The sequence below is a fragment of the Nomascus leucogenys genome, chromosome 20 (genome assembly GCF_006542625.1).
Source record: "Nomascus leucogenys isolate Asia chromosome 20, Asia_NLE_v1, whole genome shotgun sequence".
In the NCBI taxonomy this organism is placed as follows: Eukaryota; Metazoa; Chordata; class Mammalia; order Primates; family Hylobatidae; genus Nomascus; species Nomascus leucogenys.
The window spans coordinates 19,578,112-19,596,369 of record NC_044400.1 but is presented as its reverse complement, the minus strand read 5'-3'; the positions used below and the strand labels follow the sequence as shown (position 1 = coordinate 19,596,369).

Here is an 18,258-nt window from a genome sequence, read left to right as displayed (position 1 = left end):
GGTCTATCAATTTTGTTGACCTTTTCAAAAAACCAGCTCCTGGATTCATTAATTTTTTGAAGGGTTTTTTGTGTCTCTATTTCCTTCAGTTCTGCTCCGATTTTAGTTATTTCTTGCCTTCTGCTAGCTTTTGAATGTGTTTGCTCTTGCTTTTCTAGTTCTTTTAATTGTGATGTTAGGGTGTCAATTTTGGATCTTTCCTGCTTTCTCTTGTGGGCATTTAGTGCTATAAATTTCCCTCTACACACTGCTTTGAATGTGTCCCAGAGATTCTGGTATGTTGTGTCTTTGTTCTCGTTAGTTTCAAAGAACATCTTTATTTCTGCCTTCCTTTCATTATGTACCCAGTAGTCATTCAGGAGCAGGTTGTTCAGTTTCCATGTAGTTGAGCGGTTTTGAGTGAGTTTCTTAATCCTGAGTTCTAGTTTGCACTGTGGTCTGAGAGACAGTTTGTTATAATTTCTGTTTTTTACGTTTGCTGAGGACAGCTTTACTTCCAACTATGTGGTCAATTTTGGAATAGGTGTGGTGTGGTGCTGAAAAAAATGTATATTCTGTTGATTTGGGGTGGAGAGTTCTGTAGATGTCTATTAGGTCCGCTTGGTGCAGAGCTGAGTTCAATTCCTGGGTATCCTTGTTAACTTTCTGTCTCGTTGATCTGTCTAATATTGACAGTGGCATGTTAAAATCTCCCATTATGATTGAGTGGGAGTCTAAGTCTCTTTGTAGGTCACTCAGGACGTGCTTTATGAATCTGGGTGCTCCTGTGTTGGGTGCATATCTATTTAGGATAGTTAGCTCTTCTTGTTGAATTGGTCCCTTTACCATTATGTAATGGCCTTCTTTGTCTCTTTTGATCTTTGTTGGTTTAAAGTCTATTTTATCAGAGACTAGGATTGTAACCCCTGCCTTTTTTTGTTTTCCATTTGCTTGATAGATCTTCCTCCATCCCTTTATTTTGAGTCTATGTGTGTCTCTGCATGTGAGATGGGTTTCCTGAATACAGCACACTGATGGATCTTGACTCCTTATCCAATTTGCCAGTGTGTGTCTTTTAATTGGAGCATTTAGCCCATTTACATTGAAAGTTAATATTGTTATGTGTGAATGTGATCCTGTCATTATGATGTTAGTTGGTTATTTTGCTCATTAGTTGATGCAGTTTCTTCCTAGCCTCGATGGTCTTTACAATTTGGCATGTTTTTGCAGTGGCTGGTACCAGTTGTTCCTTTCCATGTTTAGTGCTTCCTTGAGGAGCTCTTTTAGGGCAGGTCTGGTGGTGACAAAATCACTCAGCATTTGCTTGTCTGTAAAGTATTTTATTTCTCCTTCACTTATGAAGCTTAGTTTGGCTGGATATGAAATTCTGGTTGAAAATTCTTTTCTTTAAGAATGTTGAATATCGGCCCCCTCTCTCTTCTGGCTTGTAGAGTTTCTGCCGAGATATCAGCTGTTAGTCTGATGGGCTTCCCTTTGTGGGTAACCCGACCTTTCTCTCTGGCCTCCCTTAACATTTTTTCCTTCATTTCAACTTTGGTGAATCTGACAATTATGTGTCTTGGAGTTGCTCTTCTCCAGGAGTATCTTTGTGGCGTTCTCTGTATTTCCTGAATCTGAATGTTGGCCTGCCTTGCTAGATTGGGGAAGTTCTCCTGGATAATATCTTACAGAGTGTTTTCCAACTTGGTTCCATTCTCCCCGTCATTTTCAGGTACACCAATCAGACATAGGTTTGGTCTTTTCACATAGTCCCAAATTTCTTGGGGGCTTTGTTAGTTTCTTTTTATTCTTTTTTCTCTAAACTTCCCTTCTCGCTTCATTTCATTCATTTCATCTTCCGTTGCTGATACCCTTTCTTCCAGTTGATCGCATTCGCTACTGAGGCTTCTGCAATCTTCACGTAGTTCTTGAAACTTGGCTTTCAGCTCCATCAGCTCCTTTAAGCCCTTTTCTGCATTGGTTATCTTAGTTATACATTCATCTATTTTTTTTTCAAAGTTTTTAACTTCTTTGCCATTGGTTTGAATTTCCTCCCATAGCTCGGAGTAGTTTGATCGTCTGAAGCCTTCTTCTCTCAACTCGTCAAAGTCATTCTCCGTCCAGCTTTGTTCCGTTGCTGGTGAGGAACTGCGTTCCTTTGGAGGAGGAGAGGTGTTCTGCTTTTTAGAGTTTCCAGTTTTTCTGCTCTGTTTTCTCCCCATCTTTGTGGGTTTTTCTACTTTTGGTCTTTGATGATGGTGATGTACAGATGGGTTTTTGGTGTGGGTGTCCTTTCTGTTTGTTAGTTTTTCTTCCAGCAGACAGGACCCTCGGCTGCAGGTCTGTTGGAGTTTGCTAGAGGTCCACTCCAGACCCTGTTTTGCTGGGTGTCAGCAGCGGTGGCTGCAGAACAGCGGATTTTCATGAGACCGCAAATTCAGCTGTCTGATCGTTCCTCTGGAAGTTTTGTCTCAGAGGAGTACCTGGCCGAGTGAGGTGTCAGCATGTCCCTACTCGGGGAGGCCTCCCAGTTAGGCTGCTCAGGGGTCAGGGATCCTGTTTAGGAGGCAGTCTGCCCGTTCTCAGATCTCCAGCTACATGCTGGGAGAACCACTACTCTCTTCAAAGCTGCCAGACAGGGACATTTAAGTCTGCAGAGGTTCCTGCTGTCTTTTTGTTTGTCTGTGCCCTGCCCCGAGAGGTGGAGCCTACAGACGCAGGCAGGCCTCCTTGAGCTGTGGTGGGCTCCACCCATTTCGAGCTTTCTGGCTGCTTTGTTTACCTAAGCAAGCCTGGGCAATGGCGGGTGCCCCTCCCCGAGCCTTGCTGCTGCCTTGCAGTTTGATGTCAGACTGCTGTGCTAGCAATGAGCGAGACTCCGTGGGCATAGGACCCTCCGAGCCAGGTGCGGGACACAATCTCCTGGTGTACCATTTTCCAAGCCCGTTGGAAAAGCGAAGTATTAGGGTGGGAGTGACCTGATTTTCCAGGTGCCGTCTGTTACCCCTTTCTTTGACTAGGAAAGGGAACTCCCTGACCCCAAGCACTTCCCAAGTGAGGCAATGCCTTGCCCTGCTTCGGCTCATGCACGGTGCGCTGCACCGACTGTCCTGCACCCACTGTTTGGCACTCCCTAGTGAGATGAACCCGGTACCTCAGATGGAAATGCAGAAATCACCCGTCTTCTGCGTGGCTCATGCTGGGAGCTGTAGACCGGAGCTGTTCCTATTCAGCCATCTTGGCTCCACCAGAAATTTCTTTTTCTTTTCTTTTCTTTCTTTTTTTTTTGAGATGGGGTTTTGCCCTTGTTGCCCAGGCTGGAGTGCAGTGGCATGATCTTGGGTCACTGCAACCTCTGCCTCCAGGGTTCAAGCAATTCTCCTGCCTCAGCCTCCTGAGTAGCTGGGATTACAGGTGTGCACCACCAATCCCAGCTAATTTTTTGTATTTTTATTACAGACAGGGTTTCATCATGTTGGCCAGGCTGGCCTCGAACTCTTGACCTCAGTTGATCCACCTGCCTTGGCCTCCCAAAGTGCAGGTATTACAGGCGTGAGCCACCACACCTGGCCTCCATTTATAATCGCTCCAAAAAAATTACCTAGGAATACATCTAACCAAGGAGCTGAAAGTTCTCTATAAGGAGAACTACAAAACGCTACTGAAATAAATCATAGGTGCCACAAACAAATGGAAAAGCATTCCATGTTCATGGATTAGAATTAATATCTTCTTTTTTTTTTTTTTTCTTGAGATGGAGTCTCACTCTGTCACCCAGGCTGGAGTGCAATGACCTGATCTCAGCTCACTGCAACTTCTGCCTCCCAGGTTCAAGTGTTTCTCATCCCTCAGCTGCTCGAGTAGCTGGAATTACAAGCACACACCACCATGCCCAGATAATTTTTGTCATTTTAGTAGAAACGAGGTTTCACCATGTTGGCCAGACTGGTCTCGAACTTCTGAGCTCAAGTCATCTGCCTGCCTTAGCCTTCCAAACTGCTGAGATTATAGGTGTGAGCCACCATGCCTGGCCAGAAAAATTGATATTTGATAAAGGTGCCGTGAACACACAATGGGGAAAAGACAGTCTTTTTAATAAATGGTGTTGGGAAAACTGGATAGCCACATGCATAAGAATGAAATTGGATCCTTATCTCTCCCCATATAAAAAATCAACTCTAAATGCATTGAAGCCTTAAATGTAAGCCCCCAAAACTGTGAAACTATTAGATGAAAGTGTAGGGGAAAGCTCACGACATTGGTCTGGGCAATAATTTACCTCAAAAGCATAGGCAGCAAAAGCAAAAAATGGCCAAATGGGATTACATCAAACTGAAGAGCTTTTGCACAGCAAAGGAAACAATGGCGTTAAGAGACAACCTACAGAATGAGAGAACATATTTGTAAACTATGTATTTTATTTTATTTTTTTGAGACGGAGTTTCACCCTTGTCCTCCAGGCTGGAATGCAATGGTGTAATCTTGGCTCACTGCAATGTCTGCCTCCCGGGTTCAAGTGATTCTCCTGCTTCAGCCTTCCGAGTAGCTGGGGTTACAGGCATGTGCCACCATGCCTAGCTAATTTTTGTATTTTTAGTAGAGATGGGGTTTCACCATGTTGGCCAGGCTGGTCTCGAACCCCTGACTTCAGGTGATCCACTTGCTTCGGCCTCCAAAAGTGCTAGGATTACATGTACGAGGCTCCACGCTCTGCCAAACTGTATATTTCATGAGAGATTAACGTCGAAAACACGTAAGGAACTCAAGCAACTCAATAGCAAAAACAGATAACCTGATTTTAAAAATCGGCAAGAGATCTGGTAGACATTTTGCAAAAGAAGATATACGAATAGCAAACACGGACATGAAAAAATGCTCAACATCACTAATCATCAGAGCGATCACTTCTTGGACTTTTGGCTAAGATCAAGTAATCATCAGAGAATGCAAATCAAAACTGCAATGAGATACTACCTCACTCTAGCTAGAATGACTTTTATCAAAAAGACAAAAGACAACAAGCGATGGAAAGGATGTGGAAAAAGGATCCCTTACATACCATTAGTGGGAATATAAATCAGTCTAGCCATTATGAAAAACATTACGGAGGTTCCTAAAAAATTAAAAACAGTACTACCAGATGATGTAACCATCCCACTACTGGGTATGTAACCAGAAGAAATCAATATGTTAAACAGATATCTGCACTCCTGTGTTTACAGCAACACTATTCACAGTAGCCAAGATATGCAATCAATCTAAGTGTCTATCAGCAGATGCATGGATAAACAGAATGTGCTATATATACATACAATGGAATACTACTCAGCCATTAAAAAACATTTAAATTCTGTCATTTATGACAAAAGGGAAATGAAACCTTAAAAAATAATAAACAAAATATGTGTCTCATGAAGGCATTGTAGACTTTCTTTCTTTTTTGTAGTTCCACAAATATTTCTGTTCTAACTCTGCTCCTCAGGCTCCATAGGTGTGTGTTTTCTAGAAGATTCTGTACTGTCTTGCTTGTTCTTAACACTCACTGTCATGATGATCTCCCTCACGCCCATAATTTGAACTCTGTGTGTGATTCCCAAATGTATCTCCTTCAAACTGACTGACATATCTCTGAGCTCCGGGGTTGCATTTCCAGGTGCCTATCAGACACCTTAAACTCAACCAAACTTGTTAGTAATATTTTATACCATCCTTAGAGCAGCTCAGTCTACTGACTTCTGATGCAAAAACTTGTGATTTTTTACTCCTTCCTCTCTTTTACCCTGCCCTTCCAAGCTTTAGGAATTGTCAGTTATTTCTTTGAAATGTTATTTTTATCTTTTTGGGTTCATTCCCACATCATTTGCTTCTGCAGTATTTAGTAAACATATATTAATTTTTCTATTTCCCTTCTACTACTTTTTCATTTTTAATTAATTTTAGTAGCTTTATGGAGATACAATTTACATGCACAAAATGCAGCCAAGATAAATGCACAGTTTAGTTACTTTTGTGAATGTAGAGAGTGATGCAACCACCAACACCATCTAGTTTTATGACATTTTCTTCAACTCATAAAATGCCCTTGTATCCATTTGCAGTTCTTTCTCATGCTCACCTTCAGCCTCAAGCAACCAGTGATCTGCTTTTTATTTCTATAGATTTGCTTTTCCTAGAAATTTTATATAATTGGCACTGTACAATATGTAGCCTTCTGTGTCTGTTTTTTTTTCATCTAGCACAGTGTGTTTGAGGTTTATTCATGTGGAAATATCAGTAGTTTGTTTATTTTGTATTGCTGAGTAGCATTCCATTGTACAGATCTACTACATTTACTTTATCTATGCACCAGTTAATGGATATTTGAACTATTTTCAGTTTTTACTTATTATGAATAATGTGGCTTCAAACACTCCCATGTACATTTTTAGGTAGACATAAACCTTCAATTCTCTTCATAGATACTTAGGAGTGAAATTGATGTATCATTTGTTAAGTATAGGTTTGACTTTTTAACACACTTCCAAACTATTTTCCAAATTACTATGCCATTTTAAAATCTTACCAACACATACTTGTCAATACTTGGTATTGTCAATCTCTTAATTATAGGCATTTTAGTGGGTATGAACTGAATGTACGTTATTGTGGTTTTGGTTGCATTTCCCTAATGATTAATTATTTTGAACATTTTTCATGTGTTTATTAGCCATTCATATATCTTCTTAGGTGATATGTCTACTAAAATCCTTTACACATTTTTAACTAGCTTCTAACTATTGAGCTGTTCAAATTCTTTGCATTATCTGTATATAAATCCTTGATCAAATAAATCATTTGCAAATATTTTCTCCAAGTGTATGGTTTATCTGTTTACTTTCTTAATGCTATCTTTTGAAGAACAAAAATTTTAAATTTTGTTGAAGTATAATTTATTAATTTCTTTTATGAATCATATTTTTGATGTCAAATCTAAAAATCTTTTTTTTTGCCTAATTCAAGGCCTCAGAGATTTTTCTTCTATCTTTTAAAGAAGTTTTATAGTTTTAGTTCTTACATTGAAGCTTATGGTCCATTTAAATTAATTTTTGTGTATATCTGCTGGTGGAAATGTAAATTAGTACAACCTCTATGGAAAACAGTATGGAGATTTCTTAAAAAACTAAAAGTAGAGCTACCATTCGATCCAACAATCCCACTTCTGAGTATCTACCCAAAGGAAAAAAATCATTGTAAAAAAGACACCTGCATGCATATATTCATTGCAGCACAATTCACAACTGCAAAGATAAGGAACTAACCTAAGTGCTCATCGACCAACAAGTGGATAAGGAAAATAAGGTATATATACACCATGAATACTACTCAGCCATAAGCAAGAATAAAATAATGTCTTCTGCAGCAACTTTAATGGAGCCGGCGGCCATAATTCTAAGTGAAATAACTCAGGAATAGAAAGCCAAATATTGCATGTTCTCACTTACCAGTGGGAGCTAAGCTATGGGTATGCAAAGGCATACAGAGTGATATAATGGACTGTGAAGACTCAGAAGGGGGAGGGTAGGAGGGAGGGCAAGTGATAAAAAGCTACATATTTGGTACTGCGTATATTACTCAGGTGACACTTGCATTAAAATCTCAGACTTCATCACTATACAATTAATCCATGCAATCAAAAACCACTTGTACCCCAAAAGCTATTGAAATAAAAAATATTAAATAAAAACACAAACTAAAAAGGCAAAAAATAATAATTTTGTGTATGGTGTGAAATAAAGGTCTAAAGTCATTTATTGTATAGCAATTCAATTCTATAAGTATATTAGTCCATTCTCACGCTGCTAATAAAGACATACCTAAAATTAGGTAATTTATAATGAAAAGAGGTTTAATTGACTCACAGTTAAGCATGGTTGGGGAGGCCTCAGGAAACTTATAATCATGGTAGAAAGGGAAGCAAACACATCCTTCTTCACATGGTGGCAGCAAGGAGAAGTGTCAAGCAAAAGGGGGAAAGGCCCTTATAAAACCACCAGATCTCATGAGAACTCACTCACTATCATGAGAACAGCATGAGGGTAACCGCCCCCATGATTCAATTACCTCCCACCAGGTCCCTCCCACGACACATGGGGATTATGAAAACTATAATTCAAGATGAAATTTGTGTGGGGACACAGCCAAACCATATCAATAAACATTATCTGTTGAAAAAAAGCTGTCTTTTCTACAGGGATTGCCTTTGCACCATTGTCAAAAATCAATTGTCCATAAATATAAAGGTTTATTTTTATAATCTCTATTCTGTTCCATTGACCAACATGTCTGTCTTTATGCCAATACTGCCCTGAATTGATTACTCTAGTTTTACAGTAAATTTTGAAATGAAGTAATATGAATCGTGGGGTTTTTTCCAAACTCACACTGGCTAGTCTAGATCCTTTGCATCTTAATATGTATTTTGGAATCAACTTGCTAATTTCTACAAAATCCTAACTGGAGTTTTGGTAGGGATTGCATTTGAATTTGTAGGTAAATTTGGGTGGAATTGCCATCTGAACAATACTAAGTTTTCCGACCCAGGAACATAACATATTTCTCCATTTGTCTAGATCTTCACAAAACATTGTTTCGAAGTTCTCAGTGTATGAGTATTACACTTCTTTTGTTAATATTTTCCCAAGTGTTTTATTATTTTTATTGTATTGTGAGTGCAATTTTTTTCCTTAATATCATTTTAGATTGTTCATTGCTAGCATATAAAAGTACAATTGATTTTTTATATTGGTTTTATATCCTGCAATCTTCCTAAACTTACTCATTAGTTCTAGCAGGTTTTTAAAAATAGATTCCATGAGATTTTCTACACACATCTTCTGTGATTAAGGACAGTTTTATTTCTTTTTTCCCAGTCTGGATGCCGTTTATTATTTTTTTTCTGGTCTATTCCTGGCTATAACTTTCAGTAAAATTTTCAATAGAAGTGTTAAGAATGGACATGCTTGTCTTGTTTCTGATCTCAGTCTTTCACCATCAAATATCACATAGTTACAGGTTTCTTGAGAAAAGCTCTTTATAAGGTTGAAGAAGTTCTGCTTTTTTCTACTTTGTGGGAAGTTCTTTTTATTTTATCATGGATTTTGTCAAATGATTTTCCTCTATCTATTGAGATAATCATGCGATTTTTGTTCTTTATTCTATTAATATGGTATGTAATATTAATATCTTTGAAGATGTTAATCTAACCTTACTTTCCTGGGGTAATTCCCACTTTGTCATGGTGTGTACTTAAAAATATATGTTTATGTATTCAGTTTGCTAGTATTATTTTTAAGAGTTTTTGCATCTATTTTTATGAGAGATTTTAGTCGATGGCTTTTCCTACTTCTGATATCTTTGTATTGGCTTGGTATCTGGGTAATGATACTGACCTCATCAAATGAGTTAGGAAATATTTCCTCCTCACCTATTGGTATGGGTTGAACTGTGCCCTCCTTCCCAAATGTATATGTTAAAATGCTAAGCACCAGTGCCTCAGAATGTGATCTTATTTGGAAATAAGGTTTCTATAGAGGTAATCAAGTTAAAATGAGATCTTTAGGGTGGGTCCCAATCCATCCGACTGGTGTCCTTATAAGAAGGGGAAATTTGGACACAGACACAGAGGGGAGACAATGTGAAGACAGGCGGAAGATAACTCTGCAAGCCAATGAAAGAGGCCTGGAACAGACCCTTCCCTCACAGTCCTTGGAAGGAACCAACCTACCCACACCTTGGTCTTGGACTGGTAGCCTCTAGAACTGTAAGACAATAAATTTCCATAGTTTAAGCCACATAGTGCAGCACTTTGTTATGGCAGCCCTCATAAACAAATACACAGATTTTCTGAAGAGTTTGTGTAGGATTGGCAAGATTTCTTCCTTAAATATTGGATACAATTGACTAGTAAAGTCATGTGGGCCTAGACTTTTTTGTGTGTGGGAAGATTTTAAGTTACTAATTCAATTTCTTATTTGTTGTCAGTCTCTTCGGATTTTAAATTTCTGATTGAGTCAGTTTTGGTAATTTTTGTCTTTCTAGGAATTTATACATTTCATCTATGTTGTGTAATTTGCTGGCATAAAGCTGTTTGTAATATTCTCTTAAAATCCTTTCTGTAGGGTCAGTAGCTACATTCCTTTTTCATTCCTGATTTTGGTAATTTATGCCTTATTTCTTTTTTTCTTTATCAGTCTAGTGAAAATTTTATCAGTTGTATTTCTCTTTTCAAATAATCAGCTTTTGACTTTCTTCCTTATTGTTTTTATTTTATTGATTTGTATTTTGATCGCTATTGTTTCCTTCCATTTACTTTGGGTATAATTTGCCTTTCTTTTTCTACCTTTTTGAAGTGAAAGATTAGATTATGGATTATAGATATTTCTTCCTTCTAATTTAAGCATTTAAAGCTTTCAGTGGTTTCGTTTTCATTCAGTTTGAAATATTTTCTAATTAACCTTATGACTTTTTCTTTGACCCATGGTTATTAAATTATTTATTTATTTATCTATTATTTTATTTTTTGGGGGGATGGTGTTTTGCTCTTGTTGCCCAGGCAGGAGTGCAATGGCACGATATCGGCTCACTGCAATATCCACCTCCCAGGTTCAAGCAATTCTCCTGCCTCAGCCTCCTAAGTAGCTGCGACTACAGATGCGTGCCACCATGCCGGCTAATTTTTGTATTTTTAGTAGATACGGGGTTTCACCATGTTGACCAGGCTGGTCTTGAACTCTTGACCTCAGGTAATCTACCCTCCTCAGCCTCCCAAATTGTTGGAATTACAGGTGTGAGACACTGCTCCCAGCCTCCATGGTTATTTAGAAGTATGTTTTTCAAATGTTTGAAGTTTTACCAAGTTTCTTTCTGTTGTTAAATTTCAATTTAGTTCCATCAGGGTTGGACGACATACTTCAGATGACTTCAATCCTTTTAAGTTTATTGAGACTAGTTTCGTGATCCAGCAAAGGCTCTATCCTGGAAAATGTTCCATGTGGATGTGAAAGGACTGTGTACCCTGCTGTTGGGTGGGAGCATTCTATATGTTAGCTGGGTAAAGTTGGTTGACAGTTGTGCAAGATTTATATATCTTTATTCATTTTATGTCTAGCCATTCTATCAGTTACTTAGAGAAGGGACTTGAAATTTCTGATTACAATTACTAAATTGTCCATTTCTCCTTTCCATTCTATCAGTGTTTGCTGCATGTATGTGTTATTCAATGCCTATGTCTTTATAGGCATTATAATTGTTTTATCTTTCTGATGTTTTGATACTTTTATCATTATGAAATGTTGTTGCTATTTATCCCTAGCAATATTTCTTGATTTAAATTCTATTTTTTTCTGATATTAATGTAAGTACTTCAACTCCCTTATGGTAACATTTCGTATGATTTACATACATTCTTTTTTTTTTTTTTTTTTTTTTTTTTGAGGCAGAGTCTCTCTCTGTTGCCCAGGCTGGAGTGCACTGGTGCGATCTCGGCTCACTGTAACCTCCGCCTCCCAGGTTCAAGCGATTCTCTTGCCTCAGCCTCCTGAGTAGCTGGGATTACAGATGTGCACCACTATGCCTGGCTAATTTTTGTATTTCTAGTAGAGATGGGGTTTCACCATGTTGGCCAGGCTGGTCTCGAACTCCTGACTTCAAGCGATCTGCCCACCTGGGCCTCCTAAAGTGCTGGGATTACAGGCATGAGCCAGCTGTATTTTCCCCATTCTTTTGCTTTGTAACTACTTGTGTCTGAATTAAAAGTGCTTTTCCTGAAGACAGCTTATGTAGTCATGTGTCAATTAACGACAGGGATATGTTTTGAGAAATGTACCTTTCCAGAAACCTAGACGGTATAGCCTACTACACACCTAGACTATATGGTATAACCTAGTGATTCTAGGCTACAAACCTGTACAGCATGTTACTATACTCAATGCTGCAGGAAATTGTAACATAGTCATGACTATTTTTGTATATAAACATTTCTAAAGATAGAAGAGTTAGAGTAAAAATATGATATAAAAGATAAAAAATGCAACACCTGTATAGAGCACTTACCATGAATGGAGCTTGTAAGACTAGATGTTGCTTTGGGTGAGTCAGTGAGTGAATGGTGATTGAATGTGAATGCCTAGGACATTACTGTACCCTACTAAAGACTTCATACACACTGTACACTTAGGCTACACTTAATTTATTAAAAATAGTTTTCTTTCTTTGATAATAAAATAACATTACATACTGTAACTTTTTAAATTTATACCCTTTTATTTTTTTGAGACAGAGTCTGGTTCTGTCGCCAAGCTGGAGTGCAGTGGTGTGATCTTGGCTCACTGCAACCTCTGCCTCTTGAGTTCAAGCGATTCTCCTGCCTCAGCCTCCCCAGTAGTTGGGGTTACAGGCACGTACCGCCACGCCCAGCTAATTTTTGTATTTTTAGTAGAGATGGGGTTTCACCATGTTAGCCAGGATGGTCTCGATCTCCTGACCTCGTGATCCGCCCACCTCGGCCTCCCAAAGTGTAGGGATAACAGGCGTGAGCCACCACGCTTGGCCTATATCCTTTTTAATATTTTAACTTTTTGACTTTTTTGCAACAACACTTAGCTTAAAGCATATGTTGGACAGCTGTACAAAAGTATTTTCTTTATATCCTTATTCCATTTTTTTATTTTTAAAATTTGTAATTTTTTTCCTACTTTTCAAACTTCTTTGTTAAAAATGAAGAGACAAACACACACATTAGTCTAGGGCTCTACAGGGAGGGTCAGGATCATCAATATCACTGTTTCCCACCTCCCCATCTTGTCCCACTAGAAGGTCTTCAGGGTCAGTAACATGGACGGAGCTGTCACTTCCTATGATAGCAATAATTTCTTCGGGAATATCTCCTGAAGGAACTGCCTGAGGCTGCTTTACAGTTAACTTAAAAAAAATAAGTAGGTCTACACTCTAAAATAACAACAAAAAAAGTGTAGTACGGTATATACATAAACCAGTAGCGTAGTCATTTATTATCTTTATCAAGTTATCAGAGACTGCAACTATAATTATGTGGGCTATACTTTTATATGACTGGTAATAGATTTGTTGACACCAGCTTCACCACAGACTCATGAGTAATGCTTTGTGCTGCAACATTACCACAGATATGGCATCACTAGGCAATAGAAATTTTTTAGCTTCTTTATAATCCTATGGGGCCACCATCCTATATGTGGTCTGACACTGACTGAAATGTCATGATGTAGCACATGACTGTAGTTGGACTGTGCTTTTTTGTACATGTTGATAATGACTGCCTTTTGACTGGAGTGTTTAATCCATTACATTTAATTTAATTGTTGATATCATTGGATTTATATCTGCCATTTTACTATTTGTTTTTGTATGTCCCATGTCTTTTTCCCCCATCCTATTTTGCTGCCTTCTCTTGTGTTAAACACATCCTTTTTTTTTTTTTTTTAAGTGTGAGACATTTTAAGTCCTAGGTTATTTTATTACCTATTTTGAAATTTAATTTTCTTTGTGGTTACTCTAGGGATTATAATACATAGCTTATCACAATCTACTGTAGCTTAATACTGGGAATTTTGAAAAATATAACAACTTTGTTCTAATATAGCTCCATTTCCCCATTCTTTGTGCCATTAATGCTATATTTATTATACCTATATATGCCATAAATCTGACAGAACAGTGATATAGTGATTGCCTTATGCAATCATATAATATTTAAACAAACATTTTAAACTAGTTTATATTAACAAATGTATATATATTTATATATCATATGAACTTATATAATCTATAAATATATATTTAAACAGAACATTTAAAACAAACTCATAAACTCATATAAAAAAAGAGAAAAAAACCTGTTCTTACAGCCTTTTATCTTAACCCACATATTTATCATTTTCATTGCTCTTCATTTCTTTCTGCAGATTCATTTTCTGGTACCATTTTCTTTCAACCTGAAAGTCTTCCTTTAGTATTTCTCATGGGACAGTTCTGCTAGCTACAGATTCTGTTTTTGTTCATCTTTCTTTTGAGGCAGAATCTCGCTGTGTCGCCCAGGCTGGAGTGCAGTGGCACGATCTTGGATCACTGCAACCTCCACCTCTGGAGTTGAAGTGATTCTTGTGCCTCAGCCTCCAGAGTAGCTGGGACTATAGGTGACTGCCACCACACCCGGCTAATTTTTGTATTTTTTGTAGAGATGGGGTTTCACCATGTTGGCCAGGCTGATCTCAAACTCCTGAGCTCAAGTGACCCATCCGCCTCGGCCTCCCAAAGTGCTGGGATTACAGGCGTGAGCTGCTGTGCCCGGCCTGTTTTTGTATGTCTTTGAATGAATTTATTTTAGCTTCTTTATATATATATATATATATATATTTTATTATACTTTAAGTTGTAGGGTACATGTGCACAATGTGGAGGTCTGTTACATATGTATACATGTGCCATGTTGGTGTGCTGCACCCATTAACTCGTCATTTACATTAGGTATATCTCCCAATACTATCCCTCCCCCCTCCCCCCAACCCCACAACAGGCCCCGGACTGTGATGTTCCCCTTCCTGTGTCCAAGTGATCTCATTGTTCAATTCCCACCTATGAATGAGAACATGTGGTGTTTGGTTTTTTGTCCTTGCGATAGTTTGCTGAGAATGATGGTTTCCAGCTTCATCCATGTGCCTGCAAAGGACATGAACTCATCATTTTTTATGGTTGCATAGTATTCCATGGTGTATATGTGCCACATTTTCTTAATCCAGTCTATCATTGTTGGACATTTGGGTTGGTTCCAAGTCTTTGCTATTATAAATAGTGCCGCAATAAACATATGTGTGCATGTGTCTTTATAGCAGCATGATTTATAATCCTTTGGGTATATATCCAGTAATGGGATGGCTGGGTCAAATGGTATTTCTAGTTCTAGATCCCTGAGGAATTGCCACGCTGTCTTCCACAATGGTTGAACTAGTTTACAGTCCCACCAACAGTGTAAAAGTGTTCCTATTTCTCCACATCCTCTCCAGCACATATTGTTTCCTGACTTTTTAATGATGGCCATTCTAACTGGTGTGAGATGGTATCTCACTGTGGTTTTGATTTGCATTTCTCTGATGGCCAGTGATGATGAGCATTTTTTCATGTGTCTGTTGGCTGCATAAATGTTTTCTTTTGAGAAGTATCTGTTCATATCCTTTGCCCGCTTGTTGATAGGGTTTTTTTTCTTGTAAATTTGTTTGAGTTCTTTGTAGATTCTGGATATTAGCCCTTTGTCAGGTGGGTAGATTGCAAAAATTTTCTCCCATTCTATAGGTTGCCTGTTCACTCTGATGATAGTTTCTTTTGCTGTGCAGAAGCTCTTTAGTTTAATTAGATCCCATTTGTCAATTGTGGCTTTTGTTGCCATTGCTTTTGGTGTTTTAGACATGAAGTCCTTGCCCATGCCTATGTCCTGAATGGTATTGCCTAGGTTTCCTTCTAGGGTTTTTATGGTTTTAGGTCTAACATTTAAGTCTTTAATCCATCTTGGATTAATTTTTGTATAAGGTGTAAGGAAGGGATCCAGTTTCAGCTTTCTACATAAGGCTAGCCAGTTTTCCCAGCACCATTTGTTGAATAGGGAATCCTTTCCCCATTTCTTGTTTTTGTCAGGTTTGTCAAAGATCAGATAGTTGTAGATGTGTGGTATTATTTCTGAGGGCTCTATTCTGTTCCATTGGTCTATATCTCTGTTTTGGTACCAGTACCATGCTCTTTTGGTTACTGTAGCCTTGTAGTGTAGTTTGAAGTCAGGTAGCGGGATGCCTCCAGCTTTGTTCTTTTGGCTTAGGATTCACTTGGCAATGCAGGCTCTTTTTGGTTCCATATGAACTTTAAAGTCGTTTTTTCCAAGTCTGTGAAGAAAGTCATTGGTAGCTTGATGGGGATGGCATTGAATCTATAAATTACCTTGGGCAGTATGGCCATTTTCACGATATTGATTCTTCCAACCCATGAGCATGGAATGCTCTTCCATTTGTTTGTATCCTCTTTTATTTCATTGAGCAGTGGTTTTTGGTTCTCCTTGAAGAGGTCCTTCACATCCCTTGTAAGTTGGATTCCTAGGTATTTTATTCTCTTTGAAGCAATTGTGAATGAGAGTTCACTCATGAATTGGCTCTCTGTTTGTCTGTTATTGGTGTATAAGAATGCTTGTGATTTTCGCACATTGATTTTGTATCCTGAGACTTTGCTGAAGTTGCTTATCAGCTTAAGGAGATTTTGGGCTGAGACAATGGAGTTTTCTAGATATACAATCGTGTCATCTGCAAACAGGGACAATTTTACTTCCTCTTTTCCTAATCAAATACCCTTTATTTCTTTCTCCTGCCTGATTGCCCTGGCCAGAACTTCCAGCACTATGTTGAACAGGAGTGGTGAGAGAGGGCATCCCTGTCTTGTGCCAGTTTTCAAAGGGAATGCTTCCAGTTTTTACCCATTCAGTATGATATTGGCTGTGGGTTTGTCATAGATAGCTCTTATTATTTTGAGATACATCCCATCAATACCTAATTTATTGAGAGTTTTTAGCATGAAGTGCTGCTGAATTTTGTCAAAGACCTTTTCTGCATCTATTAAGATAATCATGTGGTTTTTGTCTTTGGTTCTGTTTATATGCTGGATTTTGCTGGACATATTGGTTGACACTGATTTCTTTGAGTCTTTTGAATATGTTGTTCTACTGCCTTTTGGCCTCTATTGATTCTGATGGAAACTCAGCTGTTAAATATGTTGTTGTTCTTCTGTATATGGGAGTTATTTTTCTCTTACTGCATTCAAGATTTTTAAATTGTTTCTGGCTTTTAGCCGTTTAACTATGATGTGCAAATCTCTTTGTGTTTTTCTTACCTAGGTTTGTGGGGCCTCTTGAACCTGCTGATTAATCTTTTTCAGTATAGTTGGGCAGTTTTCAGGGCATTATTTCTTCAAAAAATTTTTTTAAGCTTTTTTCTGCTCTCCTCCCCTTCAGGACTCCTATTATATGTATGTTCGTGTGCTTGATGTTGTCCCAGAGATCTCTGAGGCTCTGATCATTTTTCTCTAGCCTTTTTTCTCTGTGTTCTTCAGAAAGGATAATTTTTCTTTCTTTCTTTCTTTTCTTTTTGAGGTAGAGTTTTGCTCTTGTTGCCCACAGTGCAGTGGTGCTATCTTGGCTCACTGCAACCTCTGCCTCTTGGGTTCAAGTGCTTCTCCTGACTCAGCCTCCCAAGTAGCTGGGATTACAGGTACCCGCCATCATGCCCGACTAATTTTTGTATTTTTAGTAGAGGTGGGGTTTCATCATTGTTGGCCAGGTTGGTCTCGAACTCCTGACCTCAGGTGATCCACCCGCCTCAGCCTCCCAAAGTGCAGGCATTACAGGCATGAGCCACCTCGCCTGGCTGCAGAAAGGATAATTTCTACTGGTCTATCTATCTCTATAGATGTGAGATGATAGAAGGAAATAATCAGTAAGTTCAGACTCCTGCTGTTCTTATATGACATTTGGGTAGATTTCATGAATAGACCCTTTTTAGTTTATTATTTGCTTTTGATTGATTTCCAGTCCTAAAACTCTTGTTTAAACAGTTTTGTACTTATTTTTAAAATGAAATGCTTCATGAATTTGCGTGTCATCCTTGTGCAGGGGCCATGCTAATCTTCTCTGTATCGTTCCAATTTTAGTTCACGTGCTGCTGAAGTGAGCAAAACAACTTTATACTTTTATATTTGTTTTGGGGGGAGAGGATTTGTCCACCTTTTTAGGCTGCTCTAACTTGAAGTATCATCTCTGGTATGTTTATAGTTTTTTTTTAGTGTTTATATTTTGGAGTTTTAATTTTGTTTATTCAGTAGCTTGAGATAGGGATCTAACTTTGTTTTTCTTCCAAATGAATAGATAATTTACCAAACAACTTCTGGCTGACTGACTGCATCCCCAGCTTCAGTCTGTTTGTGTATATAATTTTTGGTTGAGACTAATGTTTGAGTATGTGTGTGTATGTTGGTGCAGCTGTGGAAGAAAATGAATGGCATGTAGGTCCTCAGAATAAAATGAATCACCTCAAAATGTTAAGATAAAATGGAAGCATCTGTATGCAATGGATGAGATTAATCTGTGGAAGACATCCCAGAGATGACCAGTGTTTAGACTGTTAATTGTGATACTGTTGTGTCTGACTTTAAGCCATTCATGACTCTACATACTTG

General features: G+C 38.2%; 1 non-coding gene across 1 annotated transcript; it reads right to left on the bottom strand.

The window, feature by feature from the left end:
• Positions 1–17,650: 17,650 nt before the first annotated feature.
• LOC115831985 lies at positions 17,651–17,757 on the bottom strand. The gene has a single exon (XR_004027462.1). It is a non-coding gene; the product is annotated as a U6 spliceosomal RNA (small nuclear RNA).
• Positions 17,758–18,258: the final 501 nt, after the last annotated feature.